We start from the raw sequence: 10,178 nt of genomic DNA, 5'->3' as shown, positions 1-10,178 counted from the left end.
CTCCACAGCCGGAGGCTCCACAGCCGGAGGCTCCACAGCCGGAGGGTCTGGGACTAGCGGAGGGCTAAGGGACCTTGTCGCTGGTAACGGATGTTGCATGTGGAGGCATCTTTGGGCCAGAATTGACGGAACCACAGAGAGGCATCATGGGTCCGTGACCGATGGAGGCACAGGGAGGAACCTCACTTAGAAAAATAGCGTCTCAAGCTTTTAACAGCGCTAGAACAAATCCTTTTTATAAAGCTGCCCCTTTTTTCCTGTTGTTTAATCAGGTGCCTTTCAAGACATGACACTATCACATCGTCGACTACCTCGTGCTCCATGAAGGACAGCGTCCATCCAGCAGAACACTCAAAGTTTTTAGTGAGATCACTAAAAACTTTCTTGCTCAAGGCAGGAATCCATTTCCGCTGGATATTGTACAGCCGTCCCTCAAATTCAGCACAGATTTTATCGACAATACGATCCTGAGTGTCTTTCAGGAAACTAAGACACCAGGGTGTCTTTGACTCCCTGATTCCTTTAGACATCAACGACTTAACAAAAAGCCGTACGCCGTCTTTTTGGTATGCCTCGAATGACTTCCTGATTGAAAACAGTTTCTGGACGAACCAGATGACAGGATTCAGCAGAGAACTAAATTCTAGCTCCACCTTCAGCCACTCGATGGGGTCTTCGTCGTCCAACGGAGGTGTCACCATCGAAACAACATGCTTTAAGAAAAGCATGTTGATTATCTCTGTGCACTCCTCTTCAACGGTGTCATCAAAGCCCATAGCCCAGACGAAGGCCTGAGAAATCAGATTCCCAAATTTTGCTTTCAAGTCTTCATATGAAAACTTCTGGTACTCAATCATATCCGATACTGGATCTTGAAACACGGTCGTCAGGTATTTCAAGAGATATTTAGTGTTCTCCTTGATGTACTCGTATCCTGTTGTCAGATCCTCCCAGTCTTCCCACCGGACTTGGTGGTAATATTCCTCTATTGCAGGAATTACATTGTCTTCCACTAAGACTTGGAGATCTTCTCTTATCAAATCTTTGGGAGCCATTTTGCTGAACGCAGATCCTCTTCTTCTTGTAGTAACTCAGAATGAGGTAGAATTTTACCAACAGGAGTTATATACCTGTTACACAACAAAGCACTAGTGACATCACAAACTATGACGCATCAGCACAAGAATACGTGCAGAGCTATGACGTAATCGGCCTGCATGCGTTCTGACGATCTGCGCTACCTCGTCACTTCGTCTTATCTGACCACCTTTTTCCCCGAGTAACGAGTAATCTAACGCGTTACTCTTCCAAATCCAGTAATCAGATTAAAGTTACTTATCCAAATCACTGTGCGTTACTATTTTCTTTAGTAATGTAATTTTATTTCCTCTGCGCGTCTTGGGGAGCGACCGCCGTTTCTGCGAGACATTTATCAGCTGATCAGAAACATAAACAATGGAGGGAGGAGGGAGATGCGCATTTTGTTGCTGGAAAATCAGGAACTATTTTGAGTTTCTGTCAAGTCTGATTATTATAAGTGACTTTGGGCTTGTTTTTTTTCTAACGTTGCTAGCAAACCTAATGAGTCGCGGGTTGCGGTTTTTTTGGGCTTGTTTTTGAACGTGAAGATGCTCATTTGGGCTTGGAAATAAGCGGAGACGCAAAATAAGAACCAGATGTTGTCCGACATCTGGGTGGTTTTAGTCAGGCTCTCCCTGCAGTCCACCATTTCCTGGATGAACAGGGAAATGTTCATCTATGTCACATGTGTCAAACTCAAGGCCCGTGGGCCAAATCTGGCCCACCGTAGCTTTTTATGTGGCCCTCCAGACTCCAAATTACATCAATAAGTCCCTCAAGTTTTTTTTTACAAATATGCAAAATTCACACAAAATCAACAGATCCCCACATTTTTTCTGATTTTACTGACATTTCTTCTCAAAATTGGCCAAAAACATTTCGTTTAACCTCACTTGATGTCAAGTTATATCTGTGACTGACACAGCACTTAATAAAAAGTCAGATTTAACATCATATATTAGAGCAAATATCGTAAAAAAAAAATTCCTGACAAACATTTCTATATTCATATTTCTATATTCATATTTCTTATTTCTATATTATTCTGTGATAAAAGAACAAAAACAATCAAAGTCCTGTTTGGACTGATCAGTGTGAAAAGATGTTCAATATAATTTCACTTTAAGAAACACTTATTGAATGCTGAAACAGCTATTTATAAATATTTTTAACAATTTAATTTTATCATTATACTCTGGAACAACCGGCCCTTTAAGAACATTAAGCTTTTCTATACCGCCCAAAATGAAAAAAAAGATTTTGACACCCCTGATCTATGTCTTTGTTAATGTCGAGGTAATATAAATATATGTATACATACAAATATGTTTATATAGTATATAATGAAGCCTAGGCCGGACCAAGCCACGTCACGTCCAATCATCGACCAAGTCCCAGCTGATAAGGACCTTCATTCATGGTGTCCTTCGCTCTCCAGCCGAGCTCAACCTGTTCAGCTGCACGCCTCAGCTCTCAGTCAGCCATCTCACCAGATCCTTTTCGTCGTTATTGCTCGTCCTTCCACCTCTAATGTCCGCCATAAAAGCTGCTTAGCCGCGGGCTCGGCTTCTTCTTTTCCTTCAGACGCTCCTCAGATGGAAGAAGAGTTCCTCCCGTCCAGGCCTCATTCATTCCAAACAGCTTCTCCCGCCGCTCTCTCGCCGATCTGGGATCTACCGGCCCTCCTATGCCACCCTCTTCATGAGCCGTCTCTGGCAAGTGGACACATAATCCCACCAGCTTCATCGCATACATCCCCCGGCAGCCTTTCTCCGCCCCGGCTGAGCCGCCAAGGTCTCGCTGCTTCGATCTACGCTGCCGTTTCCTCCCAGCTCATCGTCCACCATCTTCCTTTCCACCGCCAGCGTTCATCGCACCGCCTTCCCACTGGTTCCCCGCTTTGGCTCAAATCCGCATGGCCGCTGTCAGCCCGCCCGTCAGCACCTCCCATCGGACTTCCCACGCCACGCCCGCCTCGGCTTCGGGGGTAAGATGTAGCCTTCACGTGCCTCATTCACTCTTTACAACGCGACAAAACGTAGGAACTTTATTAGTTTATCCCCTTCCTGAACTCGCAGGCCCTACTCGCATGCGCCTTTCAGGTTGCGTTCCAAACTTCGTCATTCTTACATCAATTTGTTACATTGGGGGCTTCCGCACTTCCTATGCATGTGTTCTCGCTCTTTTTCGCAGTTAAAACTGCTTATCCGATGTTTTCATGTTGTGGCTTTTTTTTTTCTCCAAGCCGCCTTTAAACGCATCATGAGTGCTGAGACGCTCGCGCTGGGTTACACCCGAGGGCAGCGAAGGAGAACGCAGGCGCGTTAGAACCTCGGCAACAATCAGCAAACGCAAAGAACCGTGCAAATGTTTCCCCAAACCAACCGACTGAGGCGAATAGGGCCGTTTGATACAGGCAATCATAGCTAAAAGTTCACTCTCATAATACAGATAGCTAAAAGGCGACTCTAGTAATACAGATAGCCAAAGGTTGACTCTAGTAATTCAGTTAGCCAAAAGGCGACTCTAGTAATTCAGTTAGCCAAAAGGCGACTCTAGTAATTCAGTTAGCCAAAAGGCGACTCTAGTAATTCAGTTAGCCAAAAGGCGACTCTAGTAATTCAGTTAGCCAAAAGGCGACTCTAGTAATACAGATAGCTAAAAGGTGACTCTAGTAATTCAGTTAGCTAAAAGGTGACTCTAGTAATTCAGTTAGCTAAAAGGTGACTCTAGTAATTCAGTTAGCTAAAAGGGGACTCTAGTACTTCAGTTAGCTAAAAGGGGACTCTAGTAATACAGATAGCTAAAAGTTGACTCCAGTAATACCTTAAGCTTGTTAACAAGTAGCCTGCAGGCTACCGATGTTGTGGTACATGTTCAGCCTCGTAGATTCATTTCGCCCTACCCGTTAAATTTTATCCGGAGCCAGGGCCGTTCTTCGCTAATAAGCAAGCTGTCCCATTTTCACATATTTCAAGCTCATGTCCCGTCCAGCGCTTTTACGCTTCATCTCTCATCTGAAATCTGCATACCATTATTTCTCAGATTATCCTGCCACTTCCTGGTTCACGCAGCCTGTTCTCTAGCTCACTCAGGTTCCAGGCTCAGACGCGTTCGTTCTGTCTCGCTTCTGAACTAATCATCATAAAGCACCTTCCGGTTTCCCTTACGGATTCGTTAACACGGCCATCAGCACTTACAAGCCGCCCGAAGCCACGGCTTTATATAAAGGAACCAAACCCCCTCATCATCGCCTGGGTCCAAGTCAGGTAGTTGCATGGCACTTTTCAACTAGCCAGCCATGATGATCAATCAACAATAAGCATCTTATTGTATAGCATGTCGTAAATGGATTACCATAACTGCGCTTTAAGAGCTCAGGAAACCGTCCGATTAACGTTTACCTTGATTGGTTCCTTGTACTCTCAAGCTGCATCAGCCGTTGTAAGCGTTCAGCGTTTTGAAGTAATCGTTAGAGGCCGTTCAGAACTGTTTGTTCAAGAGACCGGGAGCGGGTCAACGAATAAAAGTAAATTTTCTCCGCATTCAAGCAGGCTTCTTATATCCGAGCAACTTAAATTCAGGTATGACAATCTAAAGAGTTATCAGGATAACGTTGTTGCGGTTTATTTGTCGTCTCGCTGCCATCTGCTGGACCAAAAAAAAAAAAACTCTATAGCGAGTGAAAATAATAGCTTCATTCATCTCATCTTCTGTATTTCTCGCAGACTACTCCCAGCTCTATTTAATATATTTCGAACCAGAAATCTCTCCTCTCATCCCTTACTGGATGCTGGTGGCGGCTGTAGTATTTAAAGATCTAACTCAACAAAGCTTTTAGCAGCAAGGTGTTTTCAGCGCAAGTGCTTTTATATCATAACAGCTCAAGAACCAAGGTCACGCATAGGGAAGCAACAAACAAAACATGATATCAAGTCAAGTTCCATCATTAACTTTGTAATTGAGCGTGTTTCTAATACATTCTAAACAGGCGGGTTTTAGTCGAGATTAATCAGTCGCTTTTCAGCTGTTTTTAGGTCTCCCGGGAGTTGATCCAGTCCGCGGGGTTCAGATGCTGAATGCTGCTTCTCTTTCTGGCCTGGTCCCGGGGTTGTAGAGCAGGCTCAAACCGAAAGACCTCATGAACCTGGGACGTTGATGCTTTACGGCAGATCTTCATTGTTTCTTGGTGCCAAGTCGTTCAGTGATTTGCAAACTAACAATGGTATTTCAAAGTCAATTCTTTGGGCAACAGGGAGCCAGCGTCGGGATCTTAAAACTGGCGTTTTGTGCTCCATCTTCCTGGTTTTAGCGAGAACGCGATCAGTAGCATTTCTGATCAGCTGTAGCGTTCGATTGATTTGTTGGAAAGACCCGCGAAGTCGCATGGCAGTAACCAATGCAACTGAAGATAAACACACGGATGATGATCTAGATCTGGCGAGTCATTGTTCTTTAATCCAATAAGTGCAAAAGTTTTACATAATTTATATATGGGCATATATATAAAAATCCCCAGTTCATCTTCAGCATTCTTTTCACGTAATAAGTATCTCTCCTCCGTGTTCGCAGCTTCCCTCAGTGCCAGTCGAGCACCGCACGATTCACTGGTGGTGGTTGGTCAACCTCAGGCAAAAGTGCACACTCTTATGCAGCAAATGTGATGCATGTCCTTCCCCTCATCGTCCTCCACGCCTTTATTTTCAGGTTCATTCTAGAATGATCTTGTCTTTCGCCCGTTTCCTCTAACGTCACCCTGTGAGTCTGATCCTAGCATCAGCATCCCATCTCCAGTAGCAGGCAGTTATTTTCTCACTCTAGTCTATCCATTCTCCCATCCTCTTTTCGCTATCTCAATATCCCACAGCTAGCTTCCTTCCACCAGCTAACATATCTTTTCATAGCATCTACTTTACCTTTGTTCACCTTCATCTACCATCTTCTCATCTCTTACCTCTATCTCTGCAATTATCTTCTAATTACTCCTTGAGACACAGCCTGTAAGCCCCTAGTTAGCCTAGCTCCTCCTGCCTCTAACTCTGAGCTTCGGCCCCGGCCTCAGCTCTTTTGGGGGATTTCATTCTCTATCAGTAATATTACTCCATAGTATCACTATTTCACCTCTGCTGGCTTTCACCTATCAGCATTCCACCTTCTCTTGCCCCGCCGTGTCCCCGCTCACCCATAGCAATCACTCTTCTCCCAGCGTCACTTCTCCCTATGCCTCGAACCATTCCCAGCTGTCCTTCAGCCATCTGCCTCTCTCCTCTAATGCCTCGCTGCACTTCCAGCTTGCTTCTTTTTCTAACCAGCTGCCCCTCATCTTTTGTCCTGTTCCTTCCTCTGCTGGTCCCTTCCATGTCATCGTTGCCTCCTAAGCCCTGCCGCTACCAGCTGGCTTCTTTTTCTAGCCAGCTGCCCCGTATCCTATTCCCCGCTCCATCTCCTCTATTCAACCTGTCCCTCTATCTTAAGCCCTGCTCCCTCTATCCTATACCCTGCTTTAGTTAATGCTGGCGTTTTTCAACCAGCATCCCCCCATCTTATGCCCTGCTCCCTCTATCCTATACCCTGCTTTAGTTAATGCTGGCGTTTTTCAACCAGCATCCCCCCATCTTATGCCCTGCTCCCTCCATCCTATACCCTGCATTAGTTAATGCTGGCGATTTTCAAACCAGCATCCCCTCATCATATGCCCTGCTCCCTCCATCCTATACCCTGCATTAGTTAATGCTGGCGTTTTTCAAACCAGCATCCCCTCATCATATGCCCTGCTCCCTCCATCCTATACCCTGCATTAGTTAATGCTGGCGTTTTTCAAACCAGCATCCCCTCATCATATGCCCTGCTCCCTCTATCCTATACCCTGCTTTAGTTAATGCTGGCGTTTTTCAACCAGCATCCCCCCATCTTATGCCCTGCTCCCTCTATCCTATACCCTGCTTTAGTTAATGCTGGCGTTTTTCAACCAGCATCCCCCCATCTTATGCCCTGCTCCCTCCATCCTATACCCTGCATTAGTTAATGCTGGCGATTTTCAAACCAGCATCCCCTCATCATATGCCCTGCTCCCTCCATCCTATACCCTGCATTAGTTAATGCTGGCGTTTTTCAAACCAGCATCCCCTCATCATATGCCCTGCTCCCTCCATCCTATACCCTGCATTAGTTAATGCTGGCGTTTTTCAAACCAGCATCCCCTCATCATATGCCCTGCTCCATCCATCCTATAACCTGCATTAGTTAATGCTGACGTTTTTTAAACCAGCATCCCCTCTTCTAAGCCCTGCTTCTATCCCTTCATTCTCGCCCCACGCATTCCCCGCCGGCTTTCCTATCATCATGCCCTGCCATGCCCTCAACCGGCTATCGCCCGCCCACGTCCATTTCACTAGCCCCGCAGCATTTCCAGCCGGCTTATCCTCCAGCATCCCCATACCCTGCGTTCTGCTACTCTATGCCCCGTTGTGTCCTCAGCCGGCCGTCACCTTCCAACATCCCTTCCTCCCTCGTACTGCTATATCCCCAGCCGGCTCTCACACCACGTCCCCATGCCCTGTGTTTTGTGTATTCTACCATCTCTTGCCCTGCAGCATTCCCAGCTGGTATTCACTTTCCCGTCCTACTCTCCCTCTCCTTTAGCGTCATGTCACTTCCTTTATGTTTTTAACTCGGTAGCCAAAGTCAGCGCAACTTCTTTCCCCTTTTTACTTTCTGCCTTATATTCACGGCCTCGGCCCCAGCCTCGGCCTCTTTTTGGGGGATGACATTCCTAACAGCATCGGGGATGCTCACCTGCTCACTTTGTCAATAAACTCTTCTAATTGTCTTCCTATCTCCGTCTGAGTCTCTCCAGATTGAAATGAAGCCTAGGCGCAAATTCAAACTGGAAGACTCTTTTATCCCCACCGGGACCCGTTAATTGAAGCGACCTGCCCACAATCGTCGACCTATCAACGCCGGACCAAGCCACGTCACGTCCAATCATCGACCAAGTCCCAGCTGATAAGGACCTTCATTCATCGTGTCCTTCGCTCTCCAGCCGAGCTCAACCCACCACCACCCCTTCTCCTCCACTCGCCCGGTCCTGAGGCCCGCACCCTTCTTCAACCTCCACCACCAGTGCCGGGCCCTGGGGGATGACATTCCTAACAGCATCGGGGATGCTCATCTGAAGCCTATCGCTAACGCTGCGATAACCGTTATCCCCAGCCGTGGCCCGAGCGCCAAAGACTTTAAATTCTGTTTGTCAATAAACTCTTCTAATTGTCTTCCTATCTCCGTCTGAGTCTCTCCAGATTGAATATATATATATACAGTATAACTATATAAACATAGTCTTGCTAAGTTTAGCTCAGAACTTGGAAAGCAAAGTGTATAGTGAGCACAAAGACCATAAAAGTGCTCAGTGGTCAATGTTGTCAAATTGCCATTAAGAAACTCGTAAATAGGAGTCCCCCAAGGGCCCCTAGAGGGCACAGTTAATATGTAATGTATATATGATAATGTGCAATTGTATGTCGATGACACAGTCATTTTTATTATAGCAAAACAATCCTGAAGAGGCAGCAAGAACTTGTTCCTCGTCTTTTGCACACACAGAAAATTAATTGAACTTTTGCTAAATCTAGGGGAAAATATTTTTTAACACCATGCATACTGTCCTTCTGGATGATGAAGAGCTGAAACTAGTTAAAGTCCTGTCCTTAAGGGCTCATATTAAGACCATAACTATAAAAGCATAATGTGAAAGGTTGATGCCGATATGGTGATTAAAAATGGCCAAAACAATCTACACATAACCGCTGTAAAGACCTAGATCGATATGAGACGTTACCTTTTGAAAACTTTCAAAACATTTTACAATGTTTTAAACACCTGTAATAAACAAATACCTTAAAAACTGTTCTGAAATATCAAACACAACTCACTGAACAAAACTTGCCAGTTTTGGGGATTGTAGTATCCCTTCAGGAATTTGGTCTGAATTTTTCAGAAAACTACTTTTTAATAAATTGTTTTCTATGGATTGATCTGCCTCTAACCTTAATATGCAGATCAAGCCCTGGTGCCTTTAAGAGCCAGTTGAGGTTGTGGCTCACCAGTCTTGTGATCATGAGTCATGTGCGTCGTTCTGGGCTTCACCTATGCTACAGTGGTCGCTGTGATGCTGTGGTAGCAGTCAGTCTAGCAATGAATCTAACGAGGCCTCTGACTGAAGACTGTTGCTGTATAAATGTCTTACAGCTCAGTATCTGGGCAATGTTCCACAGCAGCATTTTCTGCTTTTGAGACACGATTGTTAAAAAAAGAAAGAAAAAACACCTGGTTGCCGTGGTTATGCATCATAGCTTTCTGAATGCAAAAATCCTTCCAGCTTCTTTGATAGCCCAAGGTGCACATGTAAAAGAGTGACCAACATCCCGTCATTGCTACTTAACTTACACTAACATAAATAAATCATCCAAAACTGTCTGTCTGTTAAGAGCAGTTATTAAACACCCTTTGGATATATTTTTGTTTACAGTTACAAAAGTCTAGTTTTTCACTTTTAGTTTATTTTTTGAGCAGACAAAATTAAATCAAACTCAATCAATTTATTGCTAAACTTTAAAAGACTTTAAAAAATAAAATGTGTTTTCAGTTTGACAGTTTTGGAAAAGTTTGAGCATCCCTGACAAATGCTGAAATCGCAGCTTTTGTTACATTTTCAGACGGTACGGTTCAAACGAACCAAACCTTTTGAAAAACCTGTTCCCCTCCTCGCCTGTGGTGGCGCTGCACCAAGAACTACTGAAGGAAATGACAAAAACTGCAGAAGACACTGAGCGCAACTTCCTTCTTCAGGAAATGAAAACAAAAACAGAGTGGCATCAGATTTGAGCATTTCTAGGATTTCTCTTTTGTCTTTGGTAAAAGACCACGAGCCATTTCTTCCTCTGGCGCATTATTTTGGTTTTACTTACCCAGAATGCCCTGCGCTACAGTCGGCTTCCTGCTTTTGAAACTTCGGAGTAGCATTGATCTGTAGAACATGTCGATTTTTTTTTTTTTTTTGTCAAAGTGTAACCTTTGTCTTCATGATGGCTTGTTTTGCA

Source organism: Xiphophorus maculatus, chromosome 19 (assembly GCF_002775205.1).
Source record: "Xiphophorus maculatus strain JP 163 A chromosome 19, X_maculatus-5.0-male, whole genome shotgun sequence".
Classification (NCBI taxonomy): Eukaryota; Metazoa; Chordata; class Actinopteri; order Cyprinodontiformes; family Poeciliidae; genus Xiphophorus; species Xiphophorus maculatus.
Note: the sequence above shows the minus strand (reverse complement) of the source record.